General features: G+C 48.3%; 1 long non-coding RNA gene and 1 pseudogene across 2 annotated transcripts; both read left to right on the top strand.

Moving 5' to 3' along the window:
• Nucleotides 1-2,750: 2,750 nt before the first annotated feature.
• On the top strand, nt 2,751-13,376 carry LOC144151351 (glutathione S-transferase omega-1-like; annotated as a pseudogene). Its single transcript, XR_013318854.1, has 5 exons — nt 2,751-3,141; nt 7,270-7,376; nt 7,978-8,197; nt 10,223-10,349; nt 12,931-13,376. The product of XR_013318854.1 is annotated as a glutathione S-transferase omega-1-like (transcript).
• Nucleotides 13,377-17,694: 4,318 nt separating this feature from the next.
• LOC144151701 (uncharacterized) lies at nt 17,695-20,019 on the top strand. Its single transcript, XR_013318943.1, has 2 exons — nt 17,695-17,850; nt 18,751-20,019. It is a non-coding gene; the product is annotated as an uncharacterized LOC144151701 (long non-coding RNA).
• The last annotated feature ends 3,639 nt before the right edge of the window (nt 20,020-23,658 follow it).

Raw genomic sequence — 23,658 nt, 5'->3', positions numbered from 1 at the left:
GCCATCGCCACCTATGACTACTTTGTGTAGCCTTCCGGACGCAGACGTCGTCCAGAGAACAATAGTTTCAGCGTTAACTGAATCTGTTGTGTCGTGGGACGGCGAGCGACCTCGGCAGCGACGGGAGCGAAGGAGCGGCGCGCCGGCCCGCGCACAACGCAGAAGAAAAGAGTGCTCCCTCGCTCCTTGAACCCCAGACCAAGAATGATTTATTCAACATGATGACGACACAACCACACACGCATACGCACGTGATTGGAGCATTACCATCCCGTGCGTCCCACCGCAACGACATCTGGTTACAACCCAACAACACAAGCGCACACAGTGCGCGGTGCTCCACCAGAGGGCGCCACATATTCCACATCATCTCCCCGGGCAAAAAAAGTCCGCACACTCTGCGAATATTCCACAAATATCACTAGATCTGCCGCTCAGCAGCATTTGACTGTGCATTTCACGTTTTGGACCAAACAGCATGCTTACTTTACATGCTAAAGTTTAATGTTAAAACTGCCCGTATGCAAGAGAACTAGGCATTGTTGGGTAATTGCGGTAATTTTAAACAGCGGCGGGACTGCTGGCGCCATCTCATGTTGACAAGACGCGGACTAAGGCACACCCGAAATATGTTTTTGTATATTGCGCAGAAATACGTACGAACAGTTTTCAGGCCTTCAGCCGCTCCCGCTTCAGGCTAGGTCGTTCTCATGCAGTATTCTTTCCTCCATGCTCCATTCTGTTTTATGAAGTGGATTGCAAGCGGTCTTGGATGTTTGTGACTTGCGGGAACACGTACGACTGCGGATATTTCAACATAAATGCAACGAAGTCTTCAGGGAACTATTTTTGCTGTCCTAAAATTCCCTGTATCTATTGAAGACTCCCTTTTTCCCGTTTGACCAGAATTACAGCCGACAATTCCCCGAAAAAGTGAAAATTCCCCGCACAGAACATTACTGGTGAAAACTACTCTTGTTAGGGGTATTTTTACCGCAGGCTGGCGGTTCCCCTCCTGGTTTAGTTGCGCGTTTTCAGAAATTAGTGCTGCTCACATCCTGTACGTCATTCCCAAGTGCGCCGCCCTCGTCATCATGCTTTATTTCCTTTCAATTTTTTCGCATTGTCACCGGCGAAAAAAAAAAAAAAAATTCGGGCCAACCCAACCTGTGGAGGTGGTTGGGAAGTGAAGCTTCATACACCACCCGCCAAGGGTGACTACGGCCCGCTTGCGTTAATCACACGCTACACTGTAGCTGTAATACGTTCTTTATTATTTCACTTCAGCACGACGTTCAGAACGGCCGTATGATCGGTGTGATACACATTCAGACTTTGCGTTTTCACCGCAGTTATATTTTAAGTCAATGCACGTTCCACGGATGGTAGTCGATTGCTTGGTATCGGTGTTGCACGCGAGTCCAAACTCTTAGAGGACGAAATAGATGAACCACTGGCGAGCATACGGCCGCTACACATGCCGTGGGCGGAGCTCACAGCGGCGCGATAGGGCGCGTGTCATTCAGCGAGAACGCAGAGGGTAAACACGCAGCTGTGCTCGGTGAGTACACCGTCTGTCCCGTCCGTCTCCGCGTGCGCTCGTAGCTCAATTGATAAAACGACGGCCTTTTGCTTCGATTCCCTATCCGGTCAAAGTTCAATTCCTGGCGGTGCCAGTAATTTGTTTTATTAGTTCCCGGGAGTTTCTCTGGACGCCGACGGTCGCGACGGAACCCTTGGCTGGTATAGGTACGAAGCTTCGCTTTAAAATAACGCGTCTCTCTCGAAATATATTCTTCTGATGTCGGCCATAGTGTGGCATGCCTGCTGGGGAAAAAACTCCCCATCTAACCAATATGTTTCTAAAAAAACAAAAAAAGCGCGCAACGCGCACAGAAAGTTATTCTGCACCCGCCGCGGTGTCTCAGTGGCTAAGGCGTTGTGCGCTGAGCACGAGGACGCGGGTTCGATTCCCGGCCGCTTTTCTGACGGAGGCGAAAAGCCAAAACGCTTGTGTGTTCGAGACTTCGGCGTACGTTAAAGACCCCCCGGTAGTCAAAATTAATCCGGAGCACGAGCACTCCACTACGGCGCGCCTCATCGCCTGCGTTGCATCGGCGCGTTAAACCTTACAATCAATGAAGAACCCTACAAGAAGGTTATATTTGCGAGAGGAGGAAGCAGGAGCTACAGCGCTCACCGATTATCTACACAAAATCAGTACACCGTCAAAGGGACCCCACACCTTTTTCACTTTTTCAAAATCGTGAATGCTTGCCGAACGTAGTCAACCAACACACCCAGTACTTAGATTAGGGGATCGCAAAGTACCTCAGTCAAAAATTAGTGCTATATGCCCATCAGATAACTTAAAAACGTGCTCAAGAAATTTGTCTCTCTTTCCCGGTCTTGGCGTTCTTCGACCACTGGAATTACGTCATTGCAGCGGTGTAGCGGCTTTTGGCCGGCTTTCGTTCGGTTGCAGCAGCAACCGCACTCTATAGCCACTTAAAAAGAAAGCCACAAGAGCGAAAAAGAAACGGAAGGCGTATCTGCTGCGAAGAGCTAATCAGGCAGTGCCGTTCCGTGCTGGCGATAACTATATATATATATAGCTTTCGCACTTTTCGCAGTGCTTCCGAACAGGAAGGAAGAAGTGAAAGCGTTTATCGGAAGTGTTGCAGAGTCCCTTTAACGAGGCTATTGCATGCCAAGGCCTTCCTGCGGATTCGCCTTTGGCACAGAGCTATCGGCGCCCTCCTCTCCCCGCTAAGCTCGCATTTCCAGACCTCGCCTGTTTCACACGCCCTCTTCAAAAGCGGCAAGAGCGCACCGCACGAGCTTTTGGCGATTGCGTTGTTTATTCTTCTCAAGCGGTCATTATACAGACACGTACTGCATGCTGCCAACACCGCACTCTCTCCCTTTCCTTGACCTCCTCTCTCTCCGCCGACAACATCCGCCCGTGCATCTGGGCCAGCAACTTTCAGAGCTGTTCGTGGCCTTCGCATTTCTGCCAGCTGCCCTCCACGGTCGTTCGCCGCGAAATTCTTTCCGCCGCCAGTCACCGGCTATCGTTTGCCAGCGAGACTGCCGCTACAGCACCTCGCAGAAACATGGACGCCTGGGCACTTGAAACCGGTGAGTACTTAGCTGGTTTATACCCTCCAAAGGCACCAACATTGCTTTGCTTGGATACGTAGTTTTGCCCTCTGAAAACAGTGACGGCTTGTTAGAACTAGATAATCGCGCTGGGGGCGGTGTCTGCCTACGTCGCAACAGATGGCAGGAAATACCACACACCACATCTGACAAGAATTGATAGCGCGTACAAAGGCTTATCTGCAAGAAAATCAATGAGCCGAATTAAATGCACAGAGCAACAGGTTGAAGCACTTGGGGAAACTACTTGGTCCGAAGCAGGCACGCCCACCTATATATTAGCTACTTCCTTGACAGCCGCAACCTGTAGTTCGAAATTTGCAGCACAGGAAAGAAGTGTACGCATCTAGACGAATCGTTGACTGCTGCTGCACGGTGCACCAAGAAGCTTCGGTTTCGTCGAGTACGCGCCCATTTCCCCGCCTTCGGCGTAGCCTGGTGTCGCCACCCAGCAGAAATGTTTTGAAACAGGCTGACGCGTGTAAATGGCGGCTTACACGAACACCGCTTTGACCATGGAGGCTGTGACCATCGGACTTTTCTCTGCCTCCATGCCTGTGACCACTTGTTGCATTTTAATTTTCGTCTAAGTACAGCAAAACCTGCTTATAACGAAATCGCTTTATTCGAAGTGCTTCATTGTACCCATGCAGCGTATTTAGAGCAAATCCTGTCTGCATTTAACGAATTATCGCATCTAAGGAAGTCAGTTTCCTGTCCGCACAACTTCGTTACAACGAGGGTTTACTGTAGTTGATCATAGGAAAGCAAACGAAGCATGTTTTGCAGTTTCACCGTTATGTGAGCCCTTGTTGCTCCCTAATGGTGTTGTGTAAACAAATTCACTAATATTACACGGAGCTTGCTACTGGTTTTTGCTTTTTATGACCCATAGTTATCTTGCAAAACTGCTAAATGTGTCGATTAATTGCAATTACTGTCACATCATAACTGGAGATGAAGAAGCCCCTAAGGGTGTGCTGTAATTTACAAGCGTCTATATATATATATATATATATATATATATATAGCTAGCTAGCTAGCTAGCTAGCTAGCTAGGCAGCCGCACACAGCTGATTACTTCTTCGACACATGGCAGTCTAATAATCCGGTTGCTCTTGTTTACTTGACCCAAGCCAGGGGAGCAAAGCAGACTCCCCTTTGCGACACGTAGGACCTATCGGGAGTTTCGAAACTGCAAACACTGGGTAATTCTGATATAGATGGCGAAGCAACGAGCATTGGAAACGGGCAGCGGCCACCAGTGCAGACAACGAAAACACCGTAGCAGGCATGTGCCCATTACCAAACACAAGTTTCGCAAAAAAAAAGAGATAAAAGAAGTAACTAGAAACAGTCGCACAGTTAGTAAATTACTCGAAACAAGCATATTAAATATACCTTGGTTCTTGCAACGTTTTTTTGCAACTTTTTTTGCAGGACTAGGGGAGAGCTTAGAGCAAACTCAACGGGTTTATTTACATTTTTACAGTGAGTTGTCGAGATGAATACAGAAGACAGATTAACAAGGTTCGTGGAATCACTCCGGGAAGGGTTAATGGCTTGACCATTGCCACTGCCTTCTTCGCTGTGCTGCCGCCACCACTGGGTTCATTGTCCGGTCGTCGCCGTCTGGGCTTTCACGCGCACACGCGTTCAGTTGCTTAGGCCGGGGGACGAGCGGCGGCTCCTTAATCCCTTTTGGGCAACAACACTCAACACCGCTCAAAAGCCGCTGTCAATCAGTGGCTGCCGCGGCGTCGTGTCGGCCTCCTTTCGTTTCCGTCGACAAGCGGTGGGGTGGTCGACCGGCGGGCGACTGACCCGCGCAAACATGGCGCCAGTGAGTCATAACACTGTGCGTGCTTTTGTCATTTTGACGTCGTGAAGCTTAACGGCATCAGTCGTAAGCTTTAGCTTTTTTATTACGAGACGCAGTGTAATCAAGGTAACTATATAGCCTTACACTCTTAATAAAAAAGGCCGTAAAAAGGTAGTAACGGCCGTATTTACTAACTCCTTACGAACCTTACTACCCCGCGGTTTTGTACGTAGGCTCTGGCACTAACAACTGCATGGTTAGTAAGCTAACTGAGTGTAGGAAGTAGTAGCACTAGATTAAGGTCGTGCTTATGACTAGGTTGTGCATGGCCAGTTAGTAAACGCATGTAGCTCAGAAAAGTGCTATCGCTGGGACTTTACTAGTGGGGTAGTGGTGCTTACTGCCTGCTTAGGTTAGTAATTTTGACAAGTGCTACATTTACTACCTCCAGTTACTAAGTACCTAGTGTATACTGGGACAAGTAACTTGTTAGTATTCCATTAGTGAATGCTCCGACCTTTTTTTTAATTGTTTTTGCTGTCCAGCAGAGATGTGGCTGGGTGGCCACACCCTCTCTGTTTGTGGCTCGTAAAATAGGAGGGACAAACTTTTGGCGGGAATGTGAGCGCACGCGTCGGTAACCTGAGCCTGCGCGCATGGTTTTATTTTAGAAGCTGCAAATGGCGGCTGCCATATATTAAGAACTGAAATGGGGCAAACCATTTCACGTACCCTCGGCTAAAGGTCACTTTACCGACTTTACCTAGCGCTTTGAATTCGCGAATTTTCAGCAGCCGTCATTTCGAACATGGTGCTGGTTAAAACAAATCGGCTGCTTATGAGTCATAGGCAGGAAATGACAAAAAATATTTCATGCGTAGTTTCAACCAGTAGCGCGTAATCTGATTTATTGGTTTGGTGCAACAGCATCACAAGGGAGCAGCGCTTGCATTTCTCTACTACAAAGAACCCAACGCACTGCATATAACATCCACTTACACAACCCGTCTGCCTAGGCTTCATTTCGCCGGCCGTATCTCCTCACAACACCGAAACATTAAAAGCGCCGAAGAACGCAAGACAAACACAACGGAAGGCTGCGCACTTCGATACGCCGGCCCATTCCAGTAACGAGGGGAGTGCAGAGGGGTGGCGCCAGGCGTCGAGCGGCTAGGTCCCTATTAAATCAGCGTAAACCTAGTATTGTACACACCCACTGAGTTAACCGCCTGCTTTCTACGGAATTCCAACGATCACTCGGGTGATCTTTGCTGACGATGACAAGGTTACCTTTTCTCTGCATGTTAGTTTTATCGAAATGCGAGCGCTTTGGCCTTTGGGCGGAGTGTTCATGGTAGCTAGAGAGCTCCGTAGCTCTCCGTGGGTCCTTCGTGAAATTGTACATTGTACTCCGCTGTCAGTCGTCCACATCTTGAATCGACATAAGTTGTCTGCAGTGACAAATGCAGATCTAACAGTGCCGTCATTGACAAAGTGCAAAATAGGTGGCTCCCGTTCCTTAGGCATTGCTTCCCTCGTAATCGCTGCCTTTCTAACTCAGAACCGCTGTACGTAGAGGGGCTGCCTTGAGTAAGCGCCGGGCGCTTTGTTCAGTTGCTTTCCGAGGTCTAGCTAACAGTTAATCTTAAAACCTCAAGAAAACGCCACCTTTTTTGTACTGTCAGTTCCTGCATCAGGCACTTCCCATCGTTCAGGCTGGCAGGGCACTGAACTTCTATTTTGCATATGCCGACCTTTTCAACAGCGCACTCTTTCTGTTCAATGCACTTCCATTCTCCTCATTTAACTTCATAGTATATTTCACACCGTTCGCCGGGTGAAGCCTGATGTTTATAGTGGCAGGTCTAGCTTGTTTTCCTATGTGCATCTTATTTGTCTGGCTGTTCGCGTAGTGGGTATTAAGAATGTTTCGTTTTCACTTTTCTTACGTGGGTTATCACTCTAGACGTCTTTTGTAGTCCTGATTCTGAGGGACCGTTGGGCTTAATTGTTTTTCTGTCGTATTACGACAGTTTGTTTCATGTTCCATTGTTCTTAGTCCATACGTTGCCTATGATACATGCTCTGTTTTTCGTGGTTTTATGTTCTATGTTTTCGTGGTTTTATGTGATTGTTCCTGGACACCTTAAAAACAGCGGGTTTATTTATTTATTTATTTATTTATTTATTTATTTATTTATTTGTTTATTTGTTTATTGATACGGAGCATTTTGCTGTGGTTCGTTCTCTGTTGAACGCTCCTAAATCACCATCATTGTGCGCAGGCTCGAAGCTTCCGCCACTGGCGCCCGGAAAGCTGCGTCTGTACAGCATGCGCTTCTGCCCGTACGGCTCAGCGTGCGCTGCTCATGCTGAAGGCCAAAGGCATCGAGTGAGTGTCTGTGCTTAGTGTAGCTATTGCCAGCTGCTCCTATATTAGACGTTAATTACCCACGCGCCCGCCGCGCGAAGATCACGATATTCTGGCGCTGTACTGTCGATGGCTCAAGGGAATCGTGAATTTGAACTGCTTATACGTTGCCCCTATATGTGACCGTCATGATACGGTAGGTCGTTTTCATTAACTCTCTCTTAATTCATAGCGGGTAAAATCAGTGGGTAAAGTTTCTTGTTTTTTTTTAAATTCTAAGCAACTTACGGTCTAATACAAAGTTTTCAAAAACTTCTCTCTCTCTCTCTCTCTCTCTCTCTCTCTCTCTCTCTCCTCTCTCTTCTCTCTCTCTCTCTCTCTCTCTCTCTCTCTCTCCTCTCTCTCTCTCTCTCTCTCTCTCTCTCTCTCTCTCTCTCTCTCTCCTCTCTCTCTCTCTCTCTCTCTCTCTCTCTCTCTCTCTCTCTCTCAACAACAAGGCGCCAAAAAAGACCTGCGCAGTTTTAGTGTCTCGTTTTTTGTTCCGTTTTACTGTGCGCAGTGTTTCCCGGTGACATTTCAAATGTCCATTGGGAGTGTGTACACGAAAGCCCTCGCTTCGCAGCCACGAAGTGGTCAACGTGAACCTACGCAAGCGGCCCGAGTGGTACCATGAAGTCCTACCCGCCGGCACGGTGCCCGTGCTGTACCAGGACGACAAGGTCATCAGCGGCTCCATGCCCATCATGGAGTACCTCGAGGAAGCGTACCCCGAGCCGGCACTCGTGCCTAGAGACCCGTACCTGAAGGCCCTTGACAGGAGCTTCCTGGACTCGGCTTTGGCGGTGAGGCCTGCGTCCTTCACATTTCATGCCGAATCAACGATGTTTCAAGCACCCTGCGATTCTAAGTGCTCAATAAACGAGTTCGCGACCGTATACATAAAAAAGCAAATGTGGATTATAGCCGAAGTCTGATAGTTGTAAATATTGACAAAAAACGACGTAGGGGTTTAAATTTAATTGATGGTAGGGTGCTCGTATAGGCTTCATATTTCTTACTATATAGCCGAACGCTAGAATAATTAATTGGTAATAAATTATCTTAAGTAAATAATTGGTTCAAATGCAAAGACGGAGACAGAAACGGAAACTAAGTTTTAGGGTCCCTGTGGGGTCAACTGACAGAATGTGGAGGCTAAAACAATTGTATGCGAGATTGTGGACTTTGCGAGAGCACCGTCAAAAAACGAACGGCACCAGGCTCCGGTTTTGTGGTGTCGTTAGTAGTTCGCATCCGAGACTAACAGGGCAGAAAATGTACAAATGAAAGATGACAGAAGACAGCGCTGGCTATCGATTGGTGTATTGAAATTTGTCAAAACTGTCCATGCGAGTACTTGTACACGAGCAACTAGTACCACAATGTACCGTAATTACCCGATTCTAACGCGCCCCGATTCTAACGCGCAACCCGATTTTCCAGGCAAAAAACCGATAAAACTTGCACCTCCGTTTGTAACGCGCAAGGAACTTTGTGAGCAAGAAAAACGAATTCGAGAGAAACGGGCGATTTGTTCCCCGAAGTAATCTCACCCATCTCACTCCTCGTCGCTCTCCGAGAGCTCTTTGTCGCCTTCCGCTGACCGCAACATGTCGTCCTCGGTGCCGTCAAGCGCGTTCGCGATGCCACACTTCTGAACGAACGTTCAACCATGTTCGATGGTATCGTGGCCCACGCCTCGCGTGCCCCACCCGCGAGCTTCTCCAGAGGCTTGCGCTTCAGCCAACAGCTCGTTGTGAACGCGTGGGAGCCGCTGGTAAGCCGCGGAAGCGGCGTACCTTCATTGCCGCTGCTGTCATTGCTGTCATGAAGCACGCAAATGGAATAATTTGACGATTTGTGTTAACGCAGAAAGAAAAGCCTAGGCGCCTAGATCCGAAAAATTGTTGCTAAAAGCTTTTGCGCCATCTTGAAATGGCGATGGGTGGAACGAAATTTCAGCTGTTTAGGCCGTTTCGGTTTCGTATCCGATTCTAACGCGCATGCGATTTTTCGGCCTATTTTTGCGGGAAAAAGGTGCGCGTTAGAATCGGGTAAGTACGGTAAGTTGCTGGCACTGTCTCTAGGGCTCGAGTCAACTAATTTAGCACTGAATATCCGTTGCTTTAACAACAGTTCGCGATGTAACGTCAAGCATGTTTGAGAATTAGCAGCTCAAACTATTTTTCTGTGCACAGTTGTCATTTTGTTAACTACATTTTAACAGGTTCAAACATCCACAGTTCTAGCATGCCCATCAGTTTCAGAACTCTACCATTGGACAGGTAGTAACATATTTATTTCGTTGCTGGAACTAACTACATTTTAACAGGTTCAAACATCCACAGTTCTAGCATGCCCATCAAGTTTCAGAACTCTACCATTGGACAGGTAGTAACGTATTTATTTCGTTGCTGGAACTCTGCAGCTGTTTTTCAACTCTTGTATCGCGGAGATCTCTCTTTAACACGCGCAGGTGCTCGCATATGTGTATGTATATAATTAGCTGAGTGCTGCCACAGTGCTGCCCGTCAGAGTTGCATAATCACTGTCCGACGATTCACATGTGCTTGTGTTTTCTTCCTACAAATCTAGATATTGCTATTTAACGCAAAGGCGTTCACGTTATCCTCTAAAATTACCTCGACCGCCTCTCCGAGCGTCCTCGCCATGAAAAAATAAACAGCGACGTGCTCTGTGGCGCTGGTCACCTATTTCTATGCCATCTTAAATGCAGCCATTTCGAAACGTTGTTATAGTATTTGAAATAGTGTTGTCTGCTCAACATGAAATCAGCTTTGAAACATTGAAACCTTTCCTCTTGTCAGTGCGCATCTATGATCGGCGGCATATCCATGAAGACTGGCTCAAAGGAAGAACACTGGGGAAAGTTTCTCAAGAAGATCGAACTTTTCGAGAAGGAGCTGGCCAAGAGGAAGACAACGTATTTTTCAGGTACAACGCCATTGCCTTCATTGCCTCTAGATATTTTTTTTACGGTGTGTTGTGACATAACTGCTTTCTCTAAACGCCGATATTTCATACCCTTGTCGTCTTCCTTCCCGTTTTAAGAACGCATTCGAATATAGCCATCGTTTCTTTCCTTCTTCTTGCAGGGCTCTTTCGATATACCGGTTTTGAAACGCTAACCCTTCTTTTGCACAGCTCGAGGGAGTCTCGCGTATTTGTAAAGGAAAGTTTGACATCCACCTAAATGCACCCATACGGCTACAAAGGAAAGCTATACAGCTTTCTCGGAAACTTCGCAGCTGAAGAAAAATTCGTCCTGGTCCAGGATTCGAACCCGGGACCACTGCTTAACCGGAGCAGTTGCTCTACCAACTGAGCTAACCAGGAAGTCCTGGTCAAGGACTGGTTAAACTTTCCTTTACAGAAACTTACTCTACCTTGGGGATTTCCCCTAAATCTGGTCGGTAGTTTCGCGTATCACTTGAGTAAAAAGAGGTTTAACATACTATCCCTCAAGATAGTGGCTCACACCTTGTGTGAGCCACTCCTCTCCTCAGTGAGAGGAGTAACAGATTCATGATCCTGTTTCTCTCCCTGCCCCCACCTATCTGGTGATCTTGATGACACGCCCCAGTACCTTGCAGCGAGATACGTCATTCCAAGAATTCACCTGTTTAGTCACGTGTAATTTTCCAGCACTTTGCAGCATTGATCAGAAAAACGCAGTCGTTCATCAATGAAAAATCGCGCAAAAAATCAAAGCCCCTTTCTGAAGAGAAAGATGGTTAAAACGCGAAGCTTTCTCCCCTGTAAACCGAGTCAGTCAAAGCCCAAAATCCCAACTGCTTCGACCGTGTCGGAGTGGCGTAATCGGGAAGACGTCGGCTTGATAACGCGAGGGACCCAGGTTTGACTCCGACCACGGGAAGCGTTTGCTTTCTTGAGGCGCTTGATGTCTTCGCTTATCACCATCGTTCTCTGAAAACCATTAATGTGTAAAGCTGAGTTTCCTGCAGTGCGTTTTACTCGGACGGACGGCGCCATCAGTGAGGCGTAGAAAGCTTGGCTTTAACTATTCATGGCTACTCCACCCGGCGAAGGTGAATGGCCAACGAATATGTGAATTATGGTTATGCGCAGTATTGGGAAGAGGGGGAGGAGGGGGAGGAGAAAAATGTTGTTGGCCTGGGGATGTGGGAGTGGTCCCTTAGTCCAGTTGACCATGAGACGTGAGACGATTGTGCTGTTTCAGCCCTGGACACCAGGAGTTGCTGGGAAGCCAAGCCGGCGGTGGTCTTCAGGTTCTCCTGCAGCTCAGGGAGGGGAAGGGAAAGTGGGTAACGGAGGGAGGGCGGAGTCATGTGCTCACCCCAAGATCATAAGTATGAGGGTACATGGGTTAGGGCAGAATGTACATGTGGCAGGCTATTAAGTGGGGTACATCCGATGTAGCCAAGGTTGGTGAGGATACGTGTTTGTCTGGAGTCTTCGGAGTATTACTTCTCTTTTAGTAAGCTGCGGGTAAGGAGGGGGAAAATGTTGTCTTGAAGTGCGGTAATGGTGGGTGATGTCTTGAAATGGTAGCAGGGAACGAGGCTCGGTGTCTCTTCAGAGTCCTGGGAGGGAAGTTCGTAGGCTTGTCTATGGGAAAAGCCATTGCGCGTTACTGAAGAGTGTCCCGGGGTCCACACTATGTCGATCTTCCGGTTGGGGAAATGTTTAGTGGAGAGTTTCCCCGAGGTGGAGGCGGCGTTACCTACTAAAAAACTATGACAGATTGCTTTGACTGATTGCTACTCGCGTCTCTTGAGCATGTTCCCCGCTTCGTGTCATGCGTTATCCGGTCTGGCCTGCCGCTTACGGCCAGCCTCTCTAGCACGAGCTTCAGAGTTGCTCTTCGCCGCATGCTGTCGCTTCTCGCATTCCCGTCCTAAAGTCACTAATCCCGCCCATGTTTCTGCCGTTGGTAATCGTACGCATGCTGCTCTCCAAGAGTCCTAACTACAGCAGAAAGAGTTGTGCGAGTATGGTCCCCGTGATGTCGAGGTAGCCTGGCTGGCGAGCGGATTGCAGGAGAGTTGGCTCCGTTCCCATACGAAGAGCCAAAGGCCAAACTTAAAAGCCCGCACTTGCCCAGGAGGGTTCTTCGACTGCACTGCAACTTCGACGGCACTGCAACGTACGGACGTGCTGGGGGCCTTTCAATATGGCGGTTTCGCCGCACATCACTGACCCTCCGTGGGAAAGTCCGTACATCAGTCCAATCATAACAGTAGCCTCCCCATTTCTTGCAACGCATGCTGAACACTACCCAACTTTCTCGCGGCATTGCTGCAGAAGCTCGATGGGGACCGGCCATTGTTTTCTCCGGCGCAGCCCAATCCGTCATCGCGGAGTGCGCGGAACGCCGAATGACACGCAGCCGGATAACGTTGTCTGCGTTTGCATGTATAGAGCTAGTTTTGTCCACGGACACGAAAATGATACGGTACCCTATACATATACAGCTTCGCTGTAAAAATTTTAATACATTTTTATCAACAGATATTTTTATCGCGTGTTTCAGGCGGGCAACCGGGACTCGTCGACTTAGCCCTTTGGCCGTCCATCGCGGGTGGGCGCGCCGTCAGCGTGGTGTACCCGGAGCTAAAGATGCCCTCCCCCACCGAGTTCCCGCTCTTCTCACGTTGGGTGGACAACATGCGGGAGAACCCGGTCATCAAGTCCGTCACGAATGAGGAGCACACATTGCAGTACTTCCGGTCGGGCGTCACTGGAGACAAGGACTACAATGCGGGCCTTCATTAACAGCGCCGTCTTCCCGCGCGTGGCTACAATTGGAGCCCGAAGAAGCAGTGTCTCGTATCTCCGATCAAGATAAACCGCATGGAACGACGATCGACAACTCTCGCCAAGATATTTTTTTCTTCCATTTATTTCGTTTCCTTTTATTTATACAGGTGAATTCGCTCTGCATTATTGGTTTTCCTAATAAAATCTTGTGGAAGAAGACTTTCCCGTTGCTGTCGCCACGATATTGTCGATTACGATGAGTTATACCTGACGTACGCATGTATATAAACAAACTGACAGTTTTTGTTTGGATACATGTCGTCATATATGATAGAATGATCAGACATTGTTATTTAACTTACGGTGTAAGAAATGGCTATTTATTAGACCGTGACACAGCCGCACACTATCAGGACGATGTGAGCAACCACATAAAAATATTAAAAAGAACACAAATTTGTAACATGAAATACCTATAAAAACACCTTTCCCAGGGTATAGTAACCGCCCTCTACATGTCCCCCGGCTCTTCTTATTTTTAATGGTTCGGCAGGGACATTGAAGTTGCCTTGTCGTGATGAAAGCAGACGTTGAAGTCGCGTTGCTTCAACGCATTGCAACGCATTCCATAGAGAAATACTACCAGTTCGATTTTGTAGTCTGAGACAACCCTGTTGAAGAAGCAAATCGACAGTCGTTTACTTTGCGTAATAGGCTGTCTTTATAAAGTCTCTTGTGCTTGGTCACGAAACCATTGAACGAGACATTTGTTCAACGAACACGAAACAAAGGGATGACGGCTTTCACCGGCGAACACAATGAATCATAGTTCTTATTGGCAGTTTTCAATGCACCCGGCAGAAGATTACAATAAATTTCTCTTCTGCTCCGCCAAGACAATATAAGAGAGAAAGGCAAAAATGCCTACAGTGATCCATGTGGTTTTTCTGCGCCATTGAGTTTGGGGGGGGGGGGGGGGGGGGAAGGGTACAATGATGTTTTCCCGCTGTTTTCCAGCACTTAAGATAGCTTTTTCTTGTCAGCAGCTGCCTTTTTCGCTTCAGGAGCCGATTTCCTTGCCTCCGGGGCCCGCCGCAACCACACGGCGAGCAATTTTCTTTTGCCTGCCACGTTAACGATGCTACCGCGGCTAACGCTGGCTCTGTTGTGATCGCCCTGCTAGTGGCTCCTCGGTCAGGTCGTGAGGCCGGTGTTGAGGATCTGCTAGCGTGACCGTTGATGGCGTCCGTTGGTCCTGAGTTGGGGCGAACACTGAGGCCGAGTAGATCAAAGAAAGAGACATTTTGTACAGAAACGTAGTTTGAGAATGAGTGAACAGGGTTGCTGCGCTCCTGCGCGCACTACATTAAAACAAGCAAGGGTATGTAATCCCTTTTTACCCTTTTTCTCAGCTGTGTTCAGAAACGCACCAATCACAAAAGTTCATGACGCCGAAGTTGGTAGGTTTGTCTCTCACACGGTAGGTTTCCCTCTCACACAGGTGGACACCATGTTGGCTACGGAAGAGGCAATCTGCCTAAGGTCGAAGTCCTCCGGACCACCGAGGCTGAAGCGTCAGGAGGACGCTGGGGACCCCCTCCGGCGTTGGGCGCCGCGAAGGTTCCCACGATGAGCGGCGCGCTGCCGAAGAACACAGGAACACTCAGCTTGCCACTGAAAAGGAGGCGCCGCGCGGCGCCTTTGTCACCACCTCCGCTAAACGTTATTGGTCATTAAGGCAGCTTTCTCCGGTAGGCGCTTGGGCGGCCACGAAGTCGCCGAAAGCGGCGTATGTCCAGCAGCGGCACGGGTCGCCGCCGCGTCAGTGTGCATACGCCGGGTGGTTTCCCGTCGATGAGGGCGGGCACCAGGATGGCAGAAGGCTTGTGTGGACAAATTCTAGAATATCGAGGACGGATTTCGCGCCACCGTACGCTGATCGTAACACTGAGCATTGCAAACTCCGGGGTCTCCATAAGAATCGATACACTCCGGACAACAGGAATACAGCCGTTTAGTGCGGGTGGAGAGGTCGAAATTCGGCCTCTCCACTCGCAATACACTATGTATAGGCTGGGGCTGGTTAAATTAGGCACGAGAGAGGAGAAAGACGCGTGAAGAAACAGTCATTCACAAAGCAACACAAACGCAGCTCAGAGGCAAGAGGCCGTCACCGGAAGTCCTTGTCACAGAAGTTCCACGAAGAGACGTGCGGCCCTCGGTGTCGCTTTGTCTCGAACGGTTGCAGGCACACCCCCGGTGTCGGCGCTCTGGCTTGAAGTCGCCCTGTGACAAAATAAATGGGTCAGCTACAGCGCACTGGCGGTGGGGGAAGGGGGGGGGGGGTGGGGTGGGGGGGGGGGTCTTGGCGCTTGTCAGTATGCCCCTACCCCGTGGACGGTGAAACCGAACCCCACTGTAGCGTGTGTCCCTCCACTCAGGAAAGCGAGCTGTCAACCTAATGGGCCGAAGTAAGGCAGGCGAAAATTGTTGCCTTTCGGCTGCTGCATTAATTGTTCACACAGGTCCATTCTTTTCCGCCGAAAGTAGGAACGCCGGACTCCCACATGTTTTCGTGTCGGCAAAGTCACAACGAATCTCAGCCAGCAAAATCCTCCTCAACACGTGCGGATAAACTGATTTCCGTCGATGGGAACAGTAGTGACAGCACGCATCGCCGGTGAACAAAACGAGCAAAATTTAACACCTGGGGGGAGGGGTCCCCATTGTACACAGGCGCCTCATTCATCCCTAATGCGGCTTAGATGCTTGTTTTGCGGTTTGCTTACACGAATTCCGAGCTCATGTAGGCTGCATTCCTGATTAGCATGACGCATGCGCGTGGCGTCTTAGACCTTGGCACCATGGCGTTTTTGCTATACGGCGATGAAACCGTTGGGAGGAAATCGCCAAGGCGCCAAATAACAATAGGTGCAATAAATAACAATACTTCATGGTTCCCACCAGAAAACGAACTTTGGGTTGACTCCGTAATATGTGCAGTTCCGCGGTTCTTAGGTCATGCAATTCGGCTTATTGTCACCGCGTCGACGAAAATGGCGATGGGTGCCCGCGTTCCAGGATGATATGGAACCCGCGAGGACCCAGGTTAATAGCTTTTATTTTTTTAAATGTGCTTTTCTTTTGAAGGAGTTGCAATTTTTCGTTCTGTTGTGCACTGCTTTGTGATTATGCCAAAGGCAAATAAAGGGTGGGCTGCTGATAAAGGTGGTCTGAAAATTTGGACGAGGAGTAATCAGAATAATGTTCTTGGTTTTACGCTCGAAAGTGGCATTAAAGAGTACAACACTAGTGAACAACACTACAACATGATCGCACTTTTCATTGGGGGTAAGGAAAGACTAGTAGAGGTGATGACGACTCGTTCCGTGAAGCCGGAACGCCTTTTTAACATCGCTCCCTCTCCTTCGGTTTCGCGCACACTCACAACTACCTTCGCTTTTACTCGTTTCTCCTGTTGTGAGCTCGGGCTGCTTCTATCAACCATTTCATGTATGCTGGGCTGCGCAGTGACGTAGGCCCTTGTCGAGGCGGCCCTTGCTGCCACTGCTTGCTGCCACTGGGCTGTTATCCCCCTCCGTATGGCCTTCAAAAGCCGCTAATCTACCGCCACGCCTGTCGCAATGTACGGGGTCGTTAGGTGCCTCTCCTAGGCTATTCTTACCTCTATGGCACTAATCAAGCAACATGTAACTACAAAATCAAGTTGACCTGGAGTTTATCACACTGCTTCCCAAGGCCGACGAGCTCATAAAATAATGACAACCTTCGACCGATCTCACTCACATGGTGCGCGGGCAAACTTCTTTAACATTTAGTATATCGCTGCATCATGGACCTTTTGAAGACACCGCGCCGCTTACCTCACATCATGTTCAGGGGCCGTATTCTGCTGGTCATCCGACGCGCGCCGGAACGATTTCCGGCGCCCTTCCGACGCGGTTGTTTAGAGAGAGGAGAAAGTGGGCTCTCACGATTGGCTCGGAGCGGAAAACGTCAGCCGGCCTACGTCACGCGGCTATATTTTGGCTATTTTTGGTGACGTCACGTAGCCAAAGGCTCCCGCTCGTTCTCCCGCGACCGGCGGGTGAAATCCGGCGCGGTTAAGAGGCATCGGATTGTACGATGGCTGCGTATATGCCGCCTGTGTTCGCACTTTTGTTGGAGCTGCTGGAGGAGGATCCCGTGCCTGAGCGTCGACTGAGTGACGGCGACTTTCAGCGCCGTTTCCGTGTCAACAAGGGCCCGGCGCGGATGCTGTGCGACGCACTTAACGAGCACGTTAGGCCTCGAGTGCGACGGGGCTATCTACGGAAGCGAACGTGATGTGCGCTCTGAGGCTCTTCGCTACCGGCAGCTTTCAATAGATTGTCGGTAGCGGTGATACTCTTGGCATGACGCAGCCGTCGGTCAGCCGCAGCATTCACGCCGTTGCCAAGGCGCTGAAATTGGAAGCCCTTATCGGCCGTCGAGGTGCAGCGAAGTGTCAACAGATACGAAGGTGCTCTGCGTGCTGTGTCCCTCTTCGCAACTGACAGTTTGCAAAGCGTTTTCTGCCACCATGAAACACTGTCGCACCCCGACGCCAGTCGCAGCGTTCACACTGTGGTGTCGGCACTGACGGAGCTCCGACACACGAGGGTTTTGGATACCCCGGCGACGTAAGCACGGTGTAAGTACTACTTGTTTCTGGCTACGTTTGTTACGGAAGCAAAAAATTGTTTTGCATCGAAGGGAAAAGGAGCGCGATGTCTGAAAAGCAGTCACTGAAATGCGTTTGTTTTGAGCGGTGTGGTGTGGTGGCAGTGATCTCCCATAAATTTCGCAATTGTGCATGATCAAATAGTGTGTCAAAAAAAAAAAAAAAAACTTAGCAGATGCATGCATATGTAAATAATGTTTTAACTCTCCGGCCTATGTTCGCTTAAGTGAAATGATATCGAAAAGGTATGTCAATAAATGTAGCTAAAATGAACACGTTCAGAGGTATCGAATAGGGTGGCGTCTTGAAAGAAAAAAAGCTTATAAAGAAAGATAAACAGGTGTATTGTGTTGGTCGTCTAACTGACTTCATAAAGAACCGTGTAATATATGCGTAACGTATATCGCCCTCGCCCCGCCCCCATCGTGTGTCAACTGCTTCGGCGCCTTCACTTCGGCTGAGATGTTTCCCCCTGCTTGACACATAGTGAATAGGTGACAAGTTCAGCTTGTCGGCTCGTTTTAAGGGTTTATCGATTTCGAAAAGCGGGGTGGGGAGGGGAGGGGTTCTATTTCGCAGTTGTACCGCATAGATGGGTGGGAGGGCCCTTATCTATAGTTGTAAGTAACCAATTTTCCTCTCAGGTCGCCTGCATGCTCTAATTCCCCTGCTACGCGAAACAGCGACGATTAAAAAAAAGGCACGTACAACACGGCGATGTCGTTTGTCATTGCATGCAGTTGCGGAGTGAATCAGTTCCAAGTAACCCAATTCTTTATATTCTTGCTCTTGTTTATTACCTTTTCCTTTTTTCAAACTGTGTACTTGTTTAATGCTTTAGTACATATTTGTGTTATGTATTTCTTTCAGGTGTGCGACGCCAGTATGAAGGCCCTGACCGTGGCTGTTGACTACAGTGCCTTTGTGTGACTGGCTGTTCACTTTTGCCCGTGACGTGTAAAGCCTGGCGAGTTCTGGGGTTGACGGTGGCCACCTGCTCGAGTCGTGGCTCATGACACCCCCTGCTCGTCGTCCAGGCCCCAGACACCTGAAGAAAAGTACAATGCCGCACATGCTTCGATGTGCTCTGTCGTGAAGTGCAGCATTGCAGTTCTCAAGAGCTTTTTTCCTTGCCTGCAGTAGCACCAGCTTTTCTTCATAGGCCTCTTCTGGCAGCCAACATTGTCAGTGTGTGTTGCGTGGCTGCCTGTTGGAACGACTGACGACAATAGCTGCAGCAGCACCAAGGGACGAGGGCAGTGATACAGACGATGCGGCTGATGAGGTGCCTGCCCCCGACAGGAGCAAGAAGCTCCTGAAGGACAGGGCAACCAACGCATCTTCAGACAGCTTTGTGGCACTAAACATGTCATTTTTAACTTTCGTTTCTGATTGTGTGTGGTGTGCGGTGTTTGTTTTGTCGGGAGAAAATTGTTTTGTTGTTGTTTCATGTAGCATATACTTTGCCCTGACGCGACATTGTTTCCTGTAGAGAAGCTTCTTGTCGTTTTGTGTTTGACATGGTTGTGTGAGGACAACAGAGAAACTTGCTTTGCTTTGCTTTCGACCACTATATACTATGTCTTGACACGGTGTTGCTTGATCTGGGATAGGCCGTGACTACTGTTTTGATGGGTCGTGAGGCCTTGTTGTGGGTATAGAGACCGGTCAAGATTCTCTTGAGAAAATTCTGTTTATTACACTGTAACCGTCATTCTGCTGTGAAGCAAAGAATGATGATGCATGTACCACAAACAAAAAAAAATAATCAGTATACTGCGGAATCTTCTGGACACAATTAGTTCAATCCAGTCAAGAGTTATATTATGACATAGCACAACCATTGCACGGTGACTTTGTTTGGAAATCTCTGACAGATCATTTTACTTAAGAGAACACGATATGCCAGTATGCATCTCCACTGTTGATACAAAAAGTAAACATGCTTAAAATATTGGAGGCTGTCTCTTAACAAAGAGTTCACTGTCATGGTTTACTCTGACATTCTCATGATAAGTGGAAAAATGGTCACAAAAGTTTCATTTACCCCACCATTGCATGTATTCTAGCACTCAGTGCTTTGATGACTGCTTGCTTAGATTTTTAAAGTGATATTGCGATTTTTTCTTTCATGAAGGACACCTGCTTGTAAAAAATATATAAGATAAGCCAACAGCAGCATCTACAAAGGCGTATTGAATTTTTCCTCAATAAATCAGGGTGTTACAAGTTATGTTGAACTGTTTCCTTTTCCCCTGCATGCAGCAGCACCGTCCAAGAGTAACCAACACTGGGAAAAAATAATCGTGACAAAATCAACTATAGCATTTCTGTAGTACACAGCCTTATTTAAAGTGCACAGAAACCAACGTAACTTCATTGCAAAAATAAAGAAGGGCACATTGATGTTTGTGATGCAATGCCAAAACTGCTTTCTCTACTCCAGCTTGTTAAAGTGCTCATAGTTGGCATCTATTCTTGTTGAGGCCCACAGTACTGGTTGTTTGTTCAGGGCCTTCCACAACCAGCAGCTCTCCAGCTCCAGTGTGCCTGAAAATGTGTTCATTATGAGCTTAACGGCCAAAAAACAATAAGGGGTTGAAAATTTGGTCTCTATCTTAGTTAACGAAGCGTATTGCGGTATACTTTACCTATTTAACCCTGAAGGGTAGAGGCATTAAATAGGAAAATGGAATTACAAAATATGCTAACGTAAGAATACATTGCAGGTGCTCAATTACAAAAATTGCACCTCATTGCACAGTCACTGAGTTGTACCTATGCTTGTAGAAACAAGTGATTATTGTAGATGGAAACAATACCTGCGGGAAGGCGGTTTGATTCTCGGGATGTTTTAAGAAAAAAACTGAGCAAACTACTTCAAGTTGCATGCTTAAGCACCAAATTTGTGGGCGTGGTTGATTTGACGTGATACAGGCTTAGGCTGTTAGAGCAGTTCGTCACGCAGAATAGCATATTAATATAGCTCATGAAACAAAGCTAGGCAGGAAACGTATCCTCGGGTCGCTAAAGTCTGGAGGTCAGTTCTCTCTTTCATTGACGTTGCACTTGCACCCCTGCTTTCATTAAAAAAAATTAAAACGAGCTTGCCGTGATATTACCGCGAACCATGTATGGGTTTGTTTATTTATTGTTTGTTTTTATCGCCCGGCCACGCCTGGCTCTGTTATCTGTGTCCGCGAAGCGCGTCTTCCATTCTTTATTTTTATGCCGCACGGGCTATCTCATTCAGATAAGCAGACTGTTTCGACCTAACGGCACTAGCCCAGAATAATCTTCTCTGATCTACAATGTTCTGTATTTCAATGGACGGTTCGAGAAACATTTGCGCCGAAAGATAAAAGCGTGCAGAGCAGACGCCGCGGCATTCGATTCGACGACACTCGTCTGCACAAGTCACTCTGTTGACCGCTGCTTCGCCGCCTCTGTATTCTTTTGAGTTGTTAGGGGAGCACAAGTTCGCCATAATAAACTTGTTTTTCCTTCAAGACAACTGCGTCATCCTTGGCTTCGTGACAATATAAGTACGTAATCTGATCGTGCGCAAAACGCGCACACATGCGTTTTGAAAAACGGGTTTAATTCACTGCACAAGCGAGAGTGGCCGAACAATGACATGGCGTTAGAAAATCGATCAAAATATCGATCTCACGTAACAGCCGTCTTATATATAACTGCCGGGCAACAGCGTACCGTTTACGTCGCTTTTCGTCCCAAGAGAACGCCCTTGTGGGACGAAATTTTTGCGCAGCAACTGTACTGAGCGTTCAAATATGCCTCCTTTAAAAACAGCTGTGCCGCGCGCAGCGCTCCCTGGCGCCTCATAACGGAACAAAGTAAAAACATAAATGCGTGTAAACCTGTTAAACTAGCATTAGCAGCAACGGCAGTGCCCGTGAAAACACACATACAGGAAAGGCTTTGTTATATCTAAACATTTTTATTAATTTCGCTTTAGCAGCATTTGAAAGTTATGAGATTGTCCCCGAAGGCGATGACGTACTTCCCGCGATCTTCGAGGGCGGGGCGGTTGGCTATTTGCACGTCATTTTGACGTCACGAACTTCCGACGCGCGTCGGAAGGGCGTCGGATAGCAGAATAGGTTTTGTACCCTTCCATCGGTGCAAGAGGTCCACATCCAACTCAGAGAACAAGTTCTCTACCAATTTAGCAAAGCACACTCCTGCACCGTCCCTGTCCTTTACATACAACCTTGGCATCTCTGTCAACATAACACACACAGCCATTCTCCACTAATCTCAAACCACCTGTTGCAACTCAGCCTTGTATAACCATGTAAGAGCCTTACTGTCAAACCGAAGCGTCATTCCTTGTTTACATTGAACGTCATCAGATAGAGCTCTATGCAAGTGTCACTCCCCAAGCCTCGGTTATCTCACCACTGGTCTTCGATATAACGCTGATAGACCTCCCGACACTACAGGTTTCCCGCTCAATTTAGTCCAATCGCCTAGCAATGTAATTAAATGGGCGCCGGCCAATTTATTCCAAGCGCCATGTAATTTAATCCAGATGCCATGTAATTTAATTCAGGTGCCAGCGAATTTAATCCAACTGCCAACAAATTTAATCGTTTTGCCAACCAAATTAATGCAGCTGTTAGAAGAATGTTCAGGAGTGTTTTGTGCGAAATTAGGTGCAGCTTTGCGGACTTTGCCGCGCGTGGCGTGGTGAAAACGAGGTGTTACGTGACCCATTATGTGCAAAGTATCATATGAGCGCAGCTTAATAGACATTTACTAACCGAAGAGCAGGAGAGCGTTCACATTTGATCCATTGGTGCTGTGTGCTGATTGTCTGCGAGATAGCCACAGTATCGGCTGCTCGCGTATAGCTACGCCAGCAGATTTGCCAGCGTATCGTTACGCAAGCAGACGACACTTCTGTGGCGAGCAGGCGATATTTCTTACGATCTCGCAGACGATATCATAATTTGGAAATTATGCTTAATGCTGCAGAAGAGCATTCATTAATTGAAAATCAGAATGAAAGGGCATTTAAGTAATGTGTTTTTATCAAAGGAGCTTCTGAAAGCATTGTTACGCGAAGAGCAGACGATACTTCTAACGTGTGTGGTATGAATGTGCCAAGGACCACGTAAGCAGAGAGCCGAACGCTGTTTAACGGGTTGAAAACTATATTTCACAGGATGGAGGACAAGCACAGGATGTGGGCATAATGGACGACGGGAAAAGGCCCAACACAGTCTGGCAGATAGGAAAGTCAAAGAACGGATAGCAGTAATTAAACGGCCTCACGTTCCGTTGGAATACGTTTCTAGCAGCCCAGACGAGTAGACAGACGGGGACAAAGCGTGTAGTCCGCGAAAGTCTCGAGCACAGTCATGCTGAGCGGCAGCATCCAACAGCAATACCGGAGCGTCAGCATTCGGCGCACCAACGCCACGATGACGGTGCCAGATGTGCTCTAGAGCCTTGGCGGAGGGTAGCGACGGTCTTGCTCAAGGTGGCCCGTGGACCAGGCGTCCCACGGGGTCGTCTCCACGTAACCGTGCCCTGTTCCGCCACTTGGCTTCGAGCCGTTGTCGTTCCAGCTTCCGTCATCACTCCCGCGCGCTCCTCATTGTCGTCATCGCTGAATCTCCGCTGTCTCAAGTGCGCGGTCGATCACTCGCGTGGCCATTTATCACAGTGTGTTTTCGACGGCGATCTATCCGACAATCAGCTCACAGCACGCGACACCAACGGGCTGCGGGTGTTAGTAAATGTAAATTA

The sequence above is a fragment of the Haemaphysalis longicornis genome, unplaced genomic scaffold (genome assembly GCF_048455015.1).
Source record: "Haemaphysalis longicornis isolate Haplotype H1 unplaced genomic scaffold, Haemaphysalis longicornis Haplotype H1 scaffold_9, whole genome shotgun sequence".
Classification (NCBI taxonomy): Eukaryota; Metazoa; Arthropoda; class Arachnida; order Ixodida; family Ixodidae; genus Haemaphysalis; species Haemaphysalis longicornis.
Note: the sequence above shows the minus strand (reverse complement) of the source record. Positions and strands in the feature narration are given on the sequence as shown.